Source organism: Triticum aestivum, chromosome 1B (genome assembly GCF_018294505.1).
Source record: "Triticum aestivum cultivar Chinese Spring chromosome 1B, IWGSC CS RefSeq v2.1, whole genome shotgun sequence".
NCBI classification, from domain to species: domain Eukaryota; kingdom Viridiplantae; phylum Streptophyta; class Magnoliopsida; order Poales; family Poaceae; genus Triticum; species Triticum aestivum.
In genome coordinates this window covers 643,031,659-643,050,553 of record NC_057795.1, presented here as the reverse complement: position 1 = coordinate 643,050,553, position 18,895 = coordinate 643,031,659, and the positions used below count along the sequence as shown (strand labels likewise).

Sequence of the window (18,895 nt, the reverse complement as noted above, 5' to 3'; positions counted from 1 at the left end):
AAAGACGGCAAGGCTGTAGGAGGGTAAAATCCTAGGACTCTTTCAGACTTTACACTTCACAACACGATGGGGCAGCAGCATGCACGATCCACCGCAGCGACACACGACATGGCCGCATGCGCACTGCATGCACGCACAGACATCTTTTTTATTTTTTATACTCGATCTACGGGTTAAAAAGCACAGAATGGGACAGATATACGGGAGTAAAATTTGAGGATCACGTAGGAATTGGACAGACAAACTCAACAGCAAACATTACAAAACACCATCGTGGTGGACATGGTGGATGGGAAGGTCAAGCGAGGAGGCAGAAGTTCTTCTGCCACCGGGTGCTAACGAGGTAGCCGCCGACGCCCTTGCTCTGCTTCCTCACCGCCAGCGTCAGGCACTCGACCTGGTGTGGTGCACGACCTGCCCAAGGGGTTGCCTGCGACCTTCCCAGGGTGCTGCCGTGACCTGCCCTCGCGCGCACCTCGGATGACACTGGATCCAGGGAGGACACATGCGTTAGATCCGCGTCGGCGGCCGAGGAGGTGGATGGGACCATTGGAAGGAGGATGCCGCTGCAGCTGGGACAACAGCGAGCGAGGATTTTTGCACTTGCTTAAGTGAACTTGACTACCAAACAGAGAACTGTCAATCTACATCAAGACTATGGAAGCACATCAATAACACCAATCCTAACAAGTACAATCTTGCAAAGAAATTATATCCACAACAGCACAAAGCCTCCAAGATATTTTGCAAAAATGAAACATAACAAGGAAGTGATCGATTACTTGCTGTAGGGATCTGGCTTGATCCAGACCAAGGAGGAAGAACGCATGGTAAGTGAAAGGCATTGGTTTTGAAGCGAAAAGCTCCCAATCAGGTGACGTACAAGAAATTTCACCCCAAATGGGGAATTCCTAATAACAGCCGACCTTGTCGCGCTTGTGAGGAGCTGCCGCTACGAAGAACCTACATCACAAAGTTCAAGGTGGTCATCGCGAGAAGAACAACTGATGCGTGTTGGTGGCCGGAGTGGGCAGACGGTGGTGACATGGAGCTTCACCGGAAGGAGAATAGAAGGAGGGGCGGCGCGCATTGCCTCAAGATGGCAGGAGGCGCCTGAGCGCACGGCCTGTGGCGACGTGCGTCAGCGGGCAGAGCCGGAGTAGGAGAAGGGGGAGGAGGACTGTAGGCGGAAGTTCGCCGGGGCGCGCAGGCTGGAGGTGGGCGACGCACTGGGGGAGGCGGCGGGCGGCGGAGATGCATGGTGGCAGGGCGGAGGCGGCAACGTTTTTGGGGTGGGGATGCACCGCAAAGGAGGCGGGGTTGGGAGCGGCGATGCGTGGCGAAGGAGGCGGGGTTGGGGCGGGGGTGCGCGGCGGCGCGGCGGAGGATCCGGGATCGGGGGCGGGGAGAGGCGGCGCATCATGGGAGTTGCCGAACGAGGAAGCAGGTTGGGTCAGTTTGGTCGCGTATTTTTTCTCAGGAGTTCGAGAGGACCTCTTTGGCTTCTATATAGGGATATCGTGATCCAAATAACTATTGTGATCCTAGAATCAGAATAGTGTTACTCTATATATACTAGTACAAATGCCCGTGCGTTGCACCGGGCGAACGTCAGAAATAAGGTTACACCAAGTATTTCTTTTTGGTATGAAATAGTCTTTCAATCAATTTTATTTTTTGTTGTTTGGAAAAACATGAATATTTCTTTTGTTTTGAGAAGGTGTTTTTTTTATTAATTTCAACAATATTTTTTAAAACGGAATCATTTTTATGGTGACGAACATTTTTTTGCAATATAATATTTCATTTGTAATTTGTTTTGCACTATTTTTTGGGCTTGGCCCATTAAAAACTTGACCGACACACACACGGACAACACGCATGAACGCGATCTTTCTTCCCGTTTCCCATTCTTCTCCCCCCTGTTAGGATAGTGCCGACGCCACCTCTGTTGTCCCCGTCGTTCTCGGAGGACGAGGGCAGGAAGAATAGCGCTTCCAGTGGCCGCACCATCATGTCCTTGGGCGGCTCCCTCTTCCTCCATGTCCCCTCCCACCCATCTGGAGTAAGAAAGTGACCATGATGAGCTTGCCATGGAATTTAAGCGGCTCCATTGTTCACATCATGTCAGGCAATGTCATTGTCAATTGGGGAAAATCCATATATGAGAACATCAGACATCTCATTTCCTCTTTCCCCACATCCCACATAAACCAGAGCTTCAGAATTGGAGTACAGCGGACATTTTCAAACTCAATAGATGGTATAGAGATGGTACCAAAAAAAATATAGACAAAGATTTTCTCACATCCATGAAAACAGAGCAGTCAGCTGACCACCTTAGAAAGTGCCTGACTAATGACATTTTTTCCACAACCAAAAACACCAAATAGCACCATGTTCCTCCAAAAACTGAGGGGAGTGATACTGAGGGGAGCCATTTCAAATTAGAAAACACTGGGATTTAATGGTGTTGGAAGGAAATGAAAAATCAACATCTGCAAAATGTTTGGTCATCTAAGAGAAGAAACCATAATAAATAAAAACATGTGTTTTATTCTGGAAATTGAAGCTCGGATAAGTTGTCGACAAACATGTCATGTAAGAAGAGGTGTCCACACCGAGCTTTGATGCATCAGGTCTTCGTGTACGCACATGCCATATCTGCAGCTCATTAACTTCCAAACATTAAGCTAGTAAATTAGTCCTCAAAAAAGTTATACCAAATAACTTCCTTGCTTGAAGCATAGTTAATTACTTCTTGATGCCCTGAAATTTCAGCTCTAGAAATGTATCCTGCATTTGCATACATAGCAACAACAGTTTATGAAACAAAGTTAAGCAATGGTAGAATGAATGGGAATAAATAAAAGATGTCATAAAGTGATAGCATCCACTTAACCTGTAGGCTATGTTGACCCGCTCGAGCGATGTAATTTACTTTCCCATGGAACCAGATTGAAGAGCGACATGGTGGTTCATCAAATTATTCTCAAAGACAATCTGTCAGAGTTAGATAACATTACAATTTGAACACAGGTTAATAATTAGAATCTAATTTGTTATTTTGAAATCTAAAAGCTCACACTTAGAATATCTTAATCAAGTGGGTGCCCATGCAGCAAGGTGCACAAAATCAGCTCTTGTGGCCTTTGTTCTATCTATGTATGATAAAAAATAATACTGAGTTGTACCTTCAGAAAACCAGAAAATTATGCAATGTTGTACTATGTAGGTCAACAGTGATATCCATGCCTGGTGATTATTTTCTGGGCATTATGTCCCATAATGTATACTTGAGTGTGGTTTTCAGATGACAAACAACAACCACAATTTCAGTATAGAGAGATGTGTCATAGTTCGGGTGCATCAATTTTTCTTGGCACTAAAAATATTAGAGCTTGGGTAGAAATAATAGTATCACACCAGTGTGAAACATCTTTCTGACCAACTGTTTTAGGAATAAAAGAGATGCATAAGCAAATTCATTCAACAAACAACAACTTCTATGTTTGCCTACTTCTCAACAAAATTTCATAGCCACGGCTAAAACTAAGACTAACAACCACACCAATCCAACAAATCTGTTGGGAGATAAGATAAGTTATGCAAGAAGAAAAACAATACCAGGATTTATTTTACCTGATTTATTCTACCATTAAGTTATGCAAAAAGTACAATGCAACCTTGAAACCACCAAGAGAGGATCTTGTGTATCATTCTCTGTTCTTTTAAAGATTAATTACCAGCGGATGCGATCAGATATGATGGATGGGTGAATATGCCGCCCTCATGTCAGATAAGTAACGTAATTACCTCTAGATGCGCACCGTGGTTCCACGGGCCAAAACCATTTCCACAGAAATTAGGCATTGGTGGCGGCAGATGATGATGCATCTGGTTTGGACTCGCCACTGACGGCAACCTCTGAAGGTCCCCACCATGATGTTGCTTAAGCAAGGAGGACACCCGCATTATCTCTGGTAGCATAAGTACAACAACAAACATTAGAAGCCAACATTAGCACGAAAAGGTGCTCCATGAAAAACTTTCTGTCACCGAAGAATCATATGAATCAAGGTACACACACACACACAGCCTGCACCTTGAGGCCAAAACAGAGTCAAGCAGAGCATGTTTGCATCAACAAGAGAGAAACATAAGCAATCAGGCCATGGCAAATCAGCAAGGACAAATTCCCATCTAGGCCAATAATGGTAGACGGGGCGGCGGCGGCGAGGGAGCGAATCGAGGCTCTCACCGTGGCCCAACAGCTTGATGTAGATTGGTAGCACCTGCGTGAAACAGGACAAGCTTCTGGTGCTCCCGCAACAGCTCTGACATGTAGTGGCTGCGGCGACAATGACGCCATCCAATCCAATGGCACAGGAGGGCACAGAAAAACAGAGACAACCAATTCAGTGAGGCCGCCCGCCCAGCAAATAGAATATACATTCCATGAAACTCCCTTTTGGGTTCTAATGATTCAATCCTTGCTATGGAAGAAAAAAACAAACAAAGGAAACATTTAATTTATTTCAGGGTGCCCGAACCAAACTATATACATTCCATGGCTATATGGCAAACCATTAGTTAAGAGTATTTTACATTAAAAGATTGAGACTAATTAACACTACAATGATAGCATCTTCAGAAACCAAATTAAATAACAAACATTTTTAATTAACTACAACAACAGAAAGTACAAGTGTGTATAAGTAAGAACCTAGGTGGAACAGATGTTTGCATAACTACCTAGTAGACAACATATTTGCATCAGTAAGACATGGTATAGAATTATTTGATTACTTCATGTCTAGACATTCAGGTCCATGTTTTTCTTTGTTTTTTGTTAGTCCATTATTGTAGAAAAAGGCTTATGATCTGAATTCCAATGCTTTCTCGACACTCTTATCCTGTCCATCTAAATCTCAGTGAAGATGTCTGGTTTCAGCCACAACCATCTGTCATAAAAAAACACCAGATGAATGCAGATGATAATGTATATCCTTGATCTGTAAAGGATATCTATAAAGACTGCAGCTTCATGTATTACCAAGCATGAAGTCTGATTTTTGTGGAACACTCATGGTGGTGAAAGCCCTTTCTTTTCGACAAACCACATAAGATAGGAAACAAACCTTACTTAACCTAACGGTTAGCAGCTAAGCCTTCCTCTGTCAATTTTATTGGATATATACAAGAGGATATATTTGATTGCCTAGATTCAGAAAAAAATGATACCTGATACTGACCACCATTTATAACTTCTAGTACATTGCTAGGGATTGGAAGGATCTACGTATCCTCTTCCGTAATCCTCCAAGACCAAGAGCAAACTGACGGATTTCATTGAGCACCTCCAGTACACAGCAAAGCAAGCAAATCCAGCCATGGGGCATACCAACGGACTGAGCTTGGATTAACCTGGCATGATTACTGTTACTCGTCACTTCAGAAGCCATGTACTGCTGCAACAGATTTTATTGATAGCCAAGAAAGATTCAGTGCTTGCTTCTCATGGTAATTCCCGGAACAATATAAGTTTTGGGATTGAAGAGGTATCTCTGCTTCCTTACTCCCAAGACAGTACTTGTAGAAAATGAATCCTGCAATGACGACGCTGATGAAGCATGACGACAGCAGCCCTAACCACGGAAACCCAATCATCTTCTTTTGCCTGAGATGTTCAAAATCATGCAGGGGTTTCACGACACGCTGATGCAGGCGCTCCACCCGCCTCCCCCTCCCCTCGGGTGCACCTGAGGCAACATGGCCCTCCCGAGGGAGAAGAAGGCGTCCGCGTTCTGCAGCACATCCATGGCGATGGCGACGCCTGGGCACCAATTGTGAGGGAAGGAGCCAAGCGAACGAGATGAAGATGAGGAAGGGCTCGATCCGGAAGACCAGCCCGCACCAAGCCCCGCCGCCTCAACAGGAGCCCGTCTCCCTGCCTGCCGGCGGCTCAGCGGAGCCTCCACCGCCCCAGCCCCACGGCCGCGCGGAACTCCCACACCGGCGGCAGCCCCTTGGGGCCTCCAAGCCGATGCTAGACCCGGCACAGGGGAGGGGTTGGCCCTGAGGAGCGGGAAGCCGGCGAATCCGTCGGTCAGGAGGTGGGCGGCGCCCTCCATCATCGCCGCCGTTTAGGGGGGGACGTGGTCTCGGTCAACGCGGTGTGGGGCGGGCGGCGCGGGGCAGGAGGTGTCGGCGGGATGGAGGTGGAGATGGGATCGAAGAGGCAGGGTCGTGCGGGGCGCTGGGATTTTCTGTCTTATTTTCTCTCCTCTGTACCGGTTCGGGGCTGACTTATGACGAGGACTGCGGGTCTAATTATTAAAAGCGCAGGGACTTTTGTGCAAAAATGCCGGCGACGTACCACCAGAAGCAATGCGTGGTTTATTAGTAGGTAAAGATAAAAATGACAGCACTATTCTGATTCCAGGATTAGAAAATAATCACATCGCATCCTATATAGGTGCGGACCGGATCCTCCCGAACTCCCGAAGTGGCTCAGCGACAAAGAAAACAACCCACGACCCATCGGTCCACAACCTTCCTCAACCCCCACCAGCCCCGACAACCTCCCCGGTCCACCGCCGGCACCGCCGCCTTCCTGGGTACCCACGCGCCGTCGCCAGAAGTGGACCCCGCGCGTCGCCGCCGGCAGTGGATCCCGCGTGATGCCGCCGGCCCTAGATCCCTGCGTGCCGCCGCCGGCCCTAGATCCCCGCACGCCGCCGCCGGTGGCGCTAGATCCCTGCGCGCCGCCGTCGAGCCATGGTTATCCGCGCGACAACCGCCTACCTCCTGCTTCAACCGCGGCCACCGTCCTCCCGCTGCAGCTAGCCAACTCTGCATCCCCCCTCCACATGCTGACCTTCCTCTGCATGCCGACGCGACCTTCCGCCACCTCCCGCTGCAGCAATCAATCACCACCGCCGCCTTGTTCTATGGCAGCGATGACTGAATCCAATCCACCACATCTGTGATGGTGGCGTCCTGTGGCCTTCAACATCCATCATCCAACGCATTGGGAAGCATCAGGCAAGATTCATCTGCAGCCTCTGTTTTTTGGTGTTGTCGCCCGCCTCGCCGCCTACCGCTCGGCGAGGCTGCGTGCGAGCACCCCACATCTAGAGCTCCCGCGCTCCACCAAGCTCCCGTTGGTAGAGCTTTTCCCTGCCACCATGTTGCCTACTTCTGGTGGGGATCCGCTCCCGCAGAGTCCAGGCCGTTCGCGGACGACACCGCGGGCTGTTCACCTTGGCCGGCTGCCGCACGCATGGAGCACACCGCCGTTCATGATGCGCCTCAGCTCCCAGCGCTCCGCCGCTGACTTACCCGAGTGTGCGGCCGCTGGCCTTCTGTGCTATGCCACCGTCCTGTAGCTTCTGCTCATCAGCCCCGTTGTACAAGCTAAGCCCTATATGCATAATTGATTTCCGGCATATGCGCTCCATTGTTGGTTCTCCATGACTAACAAATATTCTTTGTTTTTTTGCAGATGCGGCAATCCCGTAGAGACTTGCACTGATGCCCAAGAACGCAAGTCTGAAGGTGTTAATCTGATGCACTTGATGAGTTAACTTATGAAAAAGGGGCAATGCCTGAAGCAAATGGTTTTTCTTTAGTGTACATTTGAATGTCTACCTATTTTATTAGTCAACGATCCCCTGTTCTATTAGGAGCTCCATGACGAGCCATGGAGGCTATGGGAACAAATAGATTTCTCACTTACAGTTATTTTAATTTGTGTATTTGTACTGCTGGTGATAAAGAAGAAGAATGGCGATGGCATTTTTTCTCTGAACTTCCATCTACATATGTGGATGCTACTATTCAAGCTATGGCTGATACTCTCGACATTTTTCTCTCTGAACATTTGTTTGTGCGCCTGGTCATTTTTAGGCTACAACTGTTTTCTCTATGTACAATTTCACACTAGTGTTCGCACTACAGGAAAGCTCCATGCAGGCTACAACCGTTTTCTCTCTTAACATTTTTCTGTGCGTCTGGTCAAATTGCACTATAGTGGCCACAAAACCTTTATTTTGTGCCCTCACACACTTCTCAGCCAGTTTATTTATGATTATAGTTTCACTTATATTCGGCGCTTGTTGAATTTTCACATTCATAAAAAACAGAAAAAGGTGTTTTAATGAGTAGTTAAATGTTACGAAGAATTGAAGTCCAGGTTCATATAAATTGACATAGAAAATTTCATATATAAAAATAAAAAGGGAACCTCACAATGTAGTAAAAAAGTTGAATTAAAAATGCATTGAATTGTGTGAAATTGTGAAAGTTCAAACGGGTTGATAATAATAAGTTTATGTCTCATTTTTTATGATTACTTCATTTCTAAACAAATATGAAAAACACAAAAGGGTCGATAGTAAAAAAAATAAAGAAGTTCAAATTAAAATAACTCAGTAGTTCAATGTTTATATACCCAAAAAAAAAATCTAGTGACATCTAGAAATCTGTTAACTCTCGAAGTTCAAATTTGATAAATGAAGGCGTAATTAAAAAAGGAGTAGCTCGATGTTCATACAAAAATTAGATTTTCATCATTATCAAAGTTTGAAAACAAGAAGTTCAAAATTATAAAATAGAACAACTTAAAATTTTCACCATTTCTAAATAAAAACTCTAGAAGTTCAAATGTAAATAACAAACCGCTCAAATATTTATTACAAAACTGTCACATCCCTAGCTTCTGGTGCTGCCTAGTGTTTGCATCATGTTTAAATTTCTTATGAAACTTGAAATGTGGGCTGATAAACCCTAGCAGCTAATGAATTCAACTAGGGTCGAAATAAAATCTTTTTCAATAAACCCAAAATGCCCTCTGGAAATGTTCATGATTTCTGGTAAAGGTGAAAACCTCTGCCAAAAATGATGCACATATTTTAGGCCATTCTGGATTTTTGAATTAAATCATTACTTATTTGCATTTGGGCATTTAAATACTATAAAATATTTTAAATGCTCAAATAATCCCAAACTGAAATGATTACTGTAGGATATATTTCTAACAGTGGTCATGAGCAGTTGCATGATTTTTGGGATTGATTTAGTATTTTTAATAAAGCCAAAACAATTGCAGAAAATAGAAAATGGAATTAAGAGAGAGTGAGAAAAACTGACTGGCGCTTACCTACAGCCCATCTGGCGCCTCAGCCGGCCCAACACTGTGCAGCCCAGCCAGCGCAGCGCCTTTCTTCAACCTTCTGCCAGAAGGCGAGGCAGCTGCGTGGAGAGCGCACACCCGAGCTGCGCCAGCTCCTGCTTGCCGCCTTCTGCTTCCCCCTCGCGTCTGGCGACGCCACGCACCTCCCTGCCTCTCTCTCTCACTCTCCCGCGCTCTCACCCTCTTCCTGGATCCCTCTCCGCAACGTGCCCGAGTACCCTGCCGCACGCCGGAAAGCACCGCCGCAGCCACGGCCATCCCCTAGCCCAACCACCATGACCAATAGCTCCGCAAGGACCTGAAGCATCTCCTCGACGAGCCACGCAAGCCGGGTTTCACTGCAACACCGCCATCGATGCCTTCTTCAACCTCGGGACCGCCGGCCATCACCGTCAAATTCATCGGCTCCGGACCGTCCACGACCTCGCCGAGCGTCCCGTCGTCATCGCTGTGAGCCCCTAACCACTTACCCCCTGCTCCCCTCGTTGAATTAATGCCGCAACCATCGATCCCCGCAGTGCCCGAAGCTCACCGCGGCCGGCCTTGTCGCCGCCGTGGCCTGAGCTCGAACGGGTCGCGCCCGTGCATCTCACCGAGCTCATGGTGACTCCAGGAGGCTGCGCAGTGCTTTACCTCACTCGCCCGTGCTCCACAACGCCGTTTTCGCCGAGGTCCGAACTCCGGCGCCGCCGCGAGCTCCATTCCGGTGAGCTCCGGCCACCCCAGCTAATGCTGTTGCCACCCCTGGATGCGCGCGAAGCCCAGCAACCCATACCCGCAAACCACGCCCGAAACTGTCCCCTGTAACGCTTTCCCGGGGCGTTTCCGTCGTCGGATTCGGTCGCCGCCAGCCGAACTCCGGTGGCCGGTGATGTGGTACGTCATTAGCCACTGATGACCCCACTAATTAACCTCCAGTGAAACTGACAGCCGGGCCCCACATCCTAACTAACTGGCTAACTAAACTGGATTAAGTTTAATCTAATTACCCTGGACCCACACGTCAACATTGACTGTGCTGACGTGTCCGTTGACTGGGCCCACCTGCCAGCGACCTAAACGAGCCCTAAGTCACTGACTAATGGGACCCCCTGGTCAGGTTTGACCCGGGGCAGCCCTGTTGACTCTGCTGAGGTCAGCATGACGCCATGCTGACGCAATATTCCTTTTCTGAAATTTAGTTTATTTTATAAATAATCAGGAAATTCCAGAAAATTGTATAAACTTCTAAAATTCATAGAAATTCAACCGTAACTCCAAATTAAATAAATTATATATGAAAAATTATCAGAAAAATTCAAGGAATCCATCTGTACCATTTTCATGCATGTTTGAACAATGTTTGTCCTCTGTTTTGGACAAAACCAATAAAGAGCATTTAAATAATCATATATGGAGTTGGAGTTTGAATCATGTATTCAAACCAACTTCATTTAAATCATAGCTAGGTGCATTAGCTCAAAACACATTCATATTGCCATGTCATAGCATGCATCATATTGTGCATTGCATTGATCGTGTTTCTTCTGTGTTTGCCGGTGTTGTTCTCTCTCGGTAGACGTTGTACCGACGATGTGATCGTTGACACTGATGAAGACTCAATGCTATCTTCAGAAGTGCCAGGCAAGCAAAACCCCCTTGTTCATTCCGATACAATCCCACTCTCTCGCTCCTGCTCTCTTTTACTGCATTAGGACAACATCGATTCATCTGTTACTTGCTGCGGTAGCTAAACCCCTTTATCCTCTGCATGACCTGTCATTCCACAGTAATTAGATGAAACCCACTAGCATGAGTAGGAGTTGTTTGAGCCCTGTTGTGCCTACTCATTCATGCTTGTTTGTCATGCCTGCTACTGCTTAGAGTTGAGTCAGGTCTGATTCATCGGGGATGAATCAGAGGTGTGTGAACATGTCCTACTGTGTGTGAGCTAAGTGTGTGAATACGATTTGGTAAAGGTAGCGGTGAGAGGCCATGTAGGAGTACATGGTGGGTTGTCTCATTGCAGCCGTCCTCAGGAACTGAGTTCTGTGTTTGTGATCCATGATTCAGCTACTACCACGCATTGGGCCCGAAACCAATGGACCCTCTCGGCTTCTTAATCACCCTTGTCCTCTGTCCAGGAGTTGCAAGTAGTTTCTGGTGTTTGTAGTATGTTGGAGGCCGTGCACAGCGCTGACCGTAGGGGTGGGCTGTGATGCGGTAGGCACGTGGCACGGTGTACCGGGCACCCGTTTGGTGTCTCGGGAACCCTGTTCACATCGTTTGGGGCTGTGAGCGAAACTCCAGCCGGATCTCCTCATGGATGGAACCCGAATAGGCGATAAACCTGGACTAGAGACTTGAGTGTTTAGGCAGGCCGTGGCCGACACCCACGTTGGGCTTCCGCTTGAAGGTTGCCGAGTACATGTCGTGTAAACGGCGGTAAGTGGTGAGAGCGTGTGTGAAGAAGTACACCCCTGCAGGGTTAACATCATCTATTCGAATAGCCGTGTCCGTGGAAAAGGACTTCTGGGTTGCTTATATCAGTTCATAGACAAGTGAAAGTGGATACTCTAAAATACGCAAGATAAGCGTGAGTGCTATGGATGGCGTTCTCGTAGGGAGACGGGAGCGGATCCATAGTGGTGTATTGATATGGTGAATATGTGGACTCGTGTGCGCCACCTCAAAAGAGTTACTTGCAGTCGTAGTTCAGGATAGCCACGGAGTCAAAGCTGGCTTGCTGCAGTTAAACCCCACCATCCCCTTGTTGAAAATGATGCATATGTAGTTAGTTCTGATGTAAGTCTTGCTGGGTACATTTGTACTCACGTTTGCCTATTTTATGTTTTTGCAGAGAGACTTCAGTCTCACTAGTAATTCCGCGTGGTCTTCGACTTTAGCTTGTTACCTCAGCTACGATCTTGTGCCCCCGACAGGATCTGGTAGATAGTCAGGCTTCTCAGCCCTTTTCATTTATAGATGTCTGTACTCAGACATGATAGCTTCCGCTTGTGCTTTGATTTGTATGCTCTGAATGTTGGGTCATGAGACTCATGTTTGTAATATCTCGCTCCTCAGAGCCTATTGAATAAATACTTGAGTCATAGAGTCATGTTGTGATGCCATGTTGTATTTGCACATATCGAGCATATTGTGTGTATGTTATTGAAATGCTTGGTATGTGTGGGATCTGGCTATCTAGTTGTTTATCTTTAGTAGCCTCTCTTACCGGGAAATGTCTCCTAGTGTTTCCACCGAGCCATGGTAGCTTGCTACTGCTCCGGAACACTTAGGCTGGCCGGCATGTGTCCTTCTTCGTTCCTGTGTCTGTCCCTTCGGGGAAATGTCACGCGATGAATACCGGAGTCCTGTTAGCCCGCTACAGCCCGGTTCACCGGAGTCCTGTTAGCCCAGTGCTACAGCCGGATTCACTCGCTGATGACCGACATGTTCGATGCTGGGTCATGGATGCCTGTCCCTGTAAGTCTGTGCCACTTTGGGTTTACGACTAGCCATGTCAGCCCGGGCTCCTTATCATATGGATGCTAGCGACATCATCATATACGTGAGCCAAAAGGCACAAACGGTCCCGGGCAAAGGTAAGGCGACACCCGTGGGAATACCGTGCGTGAGGCCGCAAAGTGATATGAGGTGTTACATGCTAGATCGATGTGGCATTGAGTCGGGGTCCTGACAAAAACAAGGATTTTTCCGTTACTCAAAATATAAACCAAGAAGTTAACAATTAGAAAATGTAGTGCAGTACAATATTTATAAAAAATAGATTTTCCTTGGTACTAAAGAAAATAAAATCAGGAAGTTCAAATTAAAATAACGAAGTAGTTTGTTGTACACGGAAAACTCAAATTCTTTATGTTTCTAGGAAAAATAAAAGTATGAAGTTCAATTTTAAAAAAATATTTAAAACTTATTTAGAAACATATTTTTTCCTAAGAATAATACTAAGAAGTTCAAATTATAATAATAAAGAAGTCCGAGGATTAGAGAAAATTCAGATTTTTCTCGTTACTAAAGAAGAAAACGAAGAAGTTCAATTTTTTGGAAAAAGGAACAACTAAAAAAGTTTAAAAATAGATTTTCACTGTGTCCAAAACATCTAGATGTTCAAAGCAAAATAACGAAGTGGTTCGGTGTTCATTAAAAAACTATTCTTTTACCATTATTAAAATACGCAGATATCCCTTAATATTAAAAAAACAACCATGAAGTTCAAATTGAAAGAAATAATGAAAGTCAATGTTTATTGAAAAATAAAAACAATTCTTTAATTAAAAATAAAATGTGAATTTCGAATAAAAATAACACATACGTTCAAAGTATATTAAACCCTAGGAGTTACAAGTTCATAAAAAAACAACATCATTTATTTAAAAACTTGGATTTTTCTGGTTACTAAGGAATAAAACCAATAAGTTCAATTCCAAATAACGAAGAAGTTCGATGTTTCTAAAAAACCTCCAATTTTCACAATTCTAAAAATACACAATGAAGTTCAAATAAAAAAGGTAGAGCGGTTCGATGTCTATAGAAAACTAAGATTTTTTCCGTTACATGGTGTGTGTTTTTCGTTATTAAAGAAATAAAACCAGGAAGTCCAATTTAAAAAGATAGAGAAGTTCGATGATTATAGAAAACTCAGATTTTTCTCGTTATTAAAGAATGGAAATAATAAGTTCAAAAATTAAAAAACAAGAAGTTCAACTTTTAAAAATAGAGCGCTTCAAAATTTCATAAAAAAGATTAAGAAAACCAGGAAGTCCATATTAAAAAGATGGAGAAGTTCGATGACTATAGAAAGTCGGATTTCCCTCGTTATTAAAGAGTGAAAACAAGAAGTTCAAAACTAAAATAACAAGAAGTTCAAAAATAAAAAAACAAGAAGTTAAACTTTTAAAAATAGACCGCTTCATAATTCATAAAAAAGGATTATGAAATTCAGATTAATATTCATAAAAATCGCAGATATTTTCACGTAACTGAGAGAAGTTCAGATTGGTAACTCCCAGAAGTTCACGTACTACACGATGTGCATTTTGTATTAAAAAAGAATGAAAATTCAAAGCATAAAGTTTTGTTGCTAGAAGTTCAAGTGCTCAACTCGAGAAATTTCAAAAATTCTTGTGTGGGAGAGGTTGAACAGAAATACGTGATAGAAGTTCAAGGTGAAAACAACGAGAAGTTCAACTACTGCAAGGAATGCATTTCAAATGAGAATAAAAGTATAGAAAATTAAAAGCTTAAAAGGTTTGTTGAAAAAAGTTCAAGTGCTCTGTCTGGGGAAGTTCAAAAATTCTTACGAGAGAGGCTCATCTTGTATTTCCATGTTTAATTTTTTCCGTGTAAAAATCGAATACAATTCTTTACCCAAAATATAAAAAGATGAAGTTCTAATTAAAATAACACAGAAGTTCGGAGTTTATTAAAACCTAGTATTTACCTTTTCAAAAAATAAAATGCACAACGCCATTTTTTGCACTTTTGGAAACAATCTCATAAATGTAAAAATGGTTGCTAGAAGTTCAAGTGCTCGGCGAGGGAAAGTTAAAAAATTCTCGTGAGAGAGGTTCACCGTGTATTTAGATGTCCAAAATACATAAAAATATGTTGTTTTTTTGTGTTTTAAAACAATTCTCTCAAACCAGAGAGAACTTCAAAGTGATAACAATGGGTAGTTCACGTACTACATGGTGTGTATTTCATATATAAAAAATACAATAAAGTGAAACAAAGTGAAGTTCAAACAGACATGCCCAAGAAGTTTAACTACTTCACACAGTGCAAAAAATAGCACGTCAAAAAACAGCACATCAAAAATTAGAGTGAAGTTCAAACAGACATGCCCGAGAAGTTCAACTACTTCACGCAATGCATTTCTATTCACGATGAAGGCAGAAATCATGATCTCATCGTTTTCTAATTTACTTCAAAACGGCAGAAATATCATTTGTGTAAGTTCAAGTCCTCGGTCAGAGAAAGTTAAAAATATATTGTGAGAGAGGTTTGTTCAAAAAGAATATCATTTGTGTAACTCTGACAAAAATGGATGGGAAAATTACAAACAAAAATATGTCATAGAAGTCCAACGTGAAAAATAGCAGGAAGTTCAACTACTACACTGAATGAATTTCACAAGAAAAACTTTTAAAACCGTCGCGAGTATGAAAAAATGATCAACACGGAAAAGTTACGTGTTTATAGCAGCTTTCCATTGGTATATCATTTGCTTAATTCCGGTGAGTGAATGAAGAGCTACGAGCAAAAAAAAGCACGTGAAAATCATAGTGAAGTTCAGGCAGAAATGTCACAGAAGTTCAAGTACTTCACGCAATGCATTTTCGACGAATCTGTTTCGCGATAAAGGCAGAACGAGTGATCTCGCCATTTCTGAAATTACTTGAAAATGGCTGGGATTCAGAGAAAACCATCAAAATGACAAAGTTTCACATTTTTCGTAACTTTTCAATAGTATATTATTTGCCATGTTTCGATGAAGTTTGTAGAAATTAAGGCAAAAATATGTTTTTAGCCATTTTCAAAATCAATGTAAAACCATATTGAATTTGGAGAAACAATATATACCAAAAAGTTTCACATTTGTTCAGGCTTTCCAACGCCATATCATTTTCTACATTCGGACGCATGATTAAAAAAATAGATCAAAAATACAAACTTGGTAGAACTTGTACCGTTTTCTAAATTACTCTTAAACCATTCAAAATTAGAAAAAACTTTCAACATGACAAAAAAGCGTATTTTCATAAGATTTCCAACGCCATATTGTTTGTCTCAATTGGATTAGGTGTTTAGAAATGGAAATGAAAATACGAACTCGGTTGTTCGGTTTGCGAAATTTTACGATTTTCCACATTACTCTTTAACCATAGGGAATTAGAAAAAAACTTTCAGCATGTGGAAGGAGCGGTTTTACAGCAGTTTTCCAACGCCATATTATTTGCCTCATTTCAATAAACGGTTTAGAAATGCGATCGAAAATATGATTCACGTTTTTTGTATGAAGAAAAAACGGTTTTCAAAACTGCTCTTAAACCACTTACATTTTGCCAAAATTTTAAGTTGGGTCATGATACTGGTGTCCATAGCTTTCCAACGGTATATCGCAAGCCCCATTTGGGCAATGTTGACAGAAGTTCAACCTAGCACTAGGGGAAGTTCAGGTCGAACAACTCAGGCAGTCAAATTGCAAAAAACGCAATTTCATCACGACCCGAGAGCAAAATCCGCCAGCGAGCAAGATTTCTATTTAAAAGCAGTATTTAGTTGCTAAAAAACGTTTCTAGATTACACTAACATCATATAGAACACTACTAACCAGAATAATTCGTAGGGGAAGCCACGGTTGCAAAGATAGCCCGAAGGTCGGGTTCGTATAGAGGGAAGTTTAGGCGCGTATACAAACAAAAATACATCACAGAAGTTCAACATGAAAACAACATGAAGTTCAACTACTACGTTGAATGAATTTCAGATGAAAAACTTTTAAAATCATTGCGGGTATGAAAAAATGATCAACACGGGAATGTTGTGTGTTTACAGCAGCTTTCCATCGGTATATCACTTGCTCAATTCCGGTGAGTGGATGGAGAGCTAGGAGCAGTGGATAGAGATATACGAGCAAAAAAAGCACGTGAAAAACAGAGTGAAGTTCAACTACACGTGCCAAGAAGTTCAGGTTCTTCACGCGGTGCATTTTCGAAGAATCAGTTTCGCTATAAAGGCAGAACGAATGATCTCGCCATTTTCGCAATTACTAGAAAACAGCTAAGAATCAAAAAAAACCATCAACATTCAAAAGTTTCGCATTTTCCGTAGCTCTTCAGCGGTATATTATTTGCCCCATTCCGGTAAAGTATGTAGAAATTATGCCAAAAATACGTTTTTATTCATTTTCCAATTTGACTTAAAACTGTAAGGAATTAGGAGAAACAATATTTACAAAAAAGTTTTGCATTTGCTCAATCTTTCCAACTACGTTTCATTTGTTGCATTCGGAGGTACGGTTAAAAAATTATCTCCAAAATACGAACTCGGTGGAACTTGTACTATTTTCTGAATTACTTTTTAACCATTCCAAATTAGAAAAAACTTTTAACATGAAAGAGTAGCACATTTTCACAAGCTTTCCAATGCCATATCATTTGCCTCAAATGGATTAGCTGTTTAGAAATTACATTGAAAATACGAATTCGGCTGTTCGATTTGCAAAATTTTACGATTTTGAAAATTACTCTTTGTCCATAGAGAATTAGAGAAAACTTTCAACAAATCGAAGGAGCGGTTTTGCAGCATCTTTCCAAAGCTATATTATTTACCTCATCCCGATAAACGGTTTAGAAATGCGATCGAAAATACGATTCACGTTTTTTGTTTAAAGAAAAAACGGTTTTCAAAACTGCTCTTAAACCGCTTATATTTTGCCAAAAATTTAATTTGGATCATGATATTGATGTCCATAACTTTCCAACGGTATATCGCAAGCCCCATTTGGACAGTTTTTAGCTAAAGTTCAACCTAGTACTCGGGGAAGGTCACGCGCATTACTCGGGAAGTTCATGTTGTGATCAGAATATTATTCTGATCCGGTGATCAGAATAGTGTTTATATATTTATTTATTTATTTATATGTATATATATAAAGCAGCTACAGTTTTTGGTCATACATCGTCGTCATTTTTGCAAAAAAGTCCTTGTTCTTTTTCAAAATTGAATCCACGGTTTGTGTTTAAGTGGATCAGGGAAAACACTTCAGTTTTATAAAAAGGACCCTACATATTTAGTATTCAACCCATAGTCCCCTCAACAGAGTTTCTGCATGTACATCCAGCCATCATGCACGTACGCAAACTCTGTTGTTAACCCAAAAGGCAAGGAAGTGGCTAAATCCACACATATTCGAATGATGCTGAAATTACGACAGCATCGACGGCGCGGGCACTGGAGCGTTGGAGACAGGGAAGGGCGTGCGACCATGTCCTTCTTGACCGCAGGCATGATGGGGACAGGATCCGGCGGCGGCACTCCGTGTCTGGTGGTCTGGAACGGTGTGTCGGCGACTTGGCTTCACATTCAATACTGATGCGGACATGCGGTTGAGGAAAAGAGATTGGATTCTTGCCCTGTTCTTCAAGAAACCAATTACCAGAGGTGGAACTTGTAGATGTCAAGAAAGAATTGGCGGATTCGAAGGTGGCCGAAAAATGTAGCGAGACTTGCAAGCTGAAGAAATCGGCTCCATTGGGAGAATAAGGAAGACCAACAAGAACAGAGGAGCAAGGACATGCAGGCTGAAGAAGATGCGCAACCTGACGGACAAGACCACCAAGAGGATGTGCAGCATCCTGCGTCAGAGCCACAGGAACAACCGGAGCTCGAGGACACGGATGGGAGGGAGAGTCCGTTGATGTCGACGTCCATCGCGCGACGCGTACACATGCAGACCTCATCGGAGAACCTGGCCGATGGCGCCGGCGAGGGGTCGCCGTCCAAGGGGAAGGAGTACAAGAGGACGCTGGCGTGAAGCTATAGGAGGAGCGGATCCAGCTCAAGGTCTGCCGCGACTATGCTAGGGCCGGTCGTGCATGGACGACCTGCAAGCATAGACCGATATGAGGAAATGATAGAGACATGCACACACAGAGAGGAGGGGAGGGGAGGGGAGGAGATCCGGTGGCGGCG

General features: G+C 43.5%; 1 long non-coding RNA gene across 2 annotated transcripts; it reads right to left on the bottom strand.

Annotated features, from left to right (window-relative positions):
* Window positions 1-2,323: 2,323 nt before the first annotated feature.
* LOC123144747 (uncharacterized) lies at window positions 2,324-5,466 on the bottom strand. Of its 2 annotated transcripts, XR_006471913.1 has the most exons (5): window positions 5,245-5,466; window positions 4,262-4,964; window positions 3,817-3,980; window positions 2,903-3,003; window positions 2,324-2,796 (listed from the first exon to the last, which is right to left on the bottom strand). It is a non-coding gene; the product is annotated as an uncharacterized lncRNA (long non-coding RNA). The 2 variants fall into 2 exon arrangements; XR_006471912.1 differs by having other exon boundaries at window positions 4,262-5,466.
* Window positions 5,467-18,895: the final 13,429 nt, after the last annotated feature.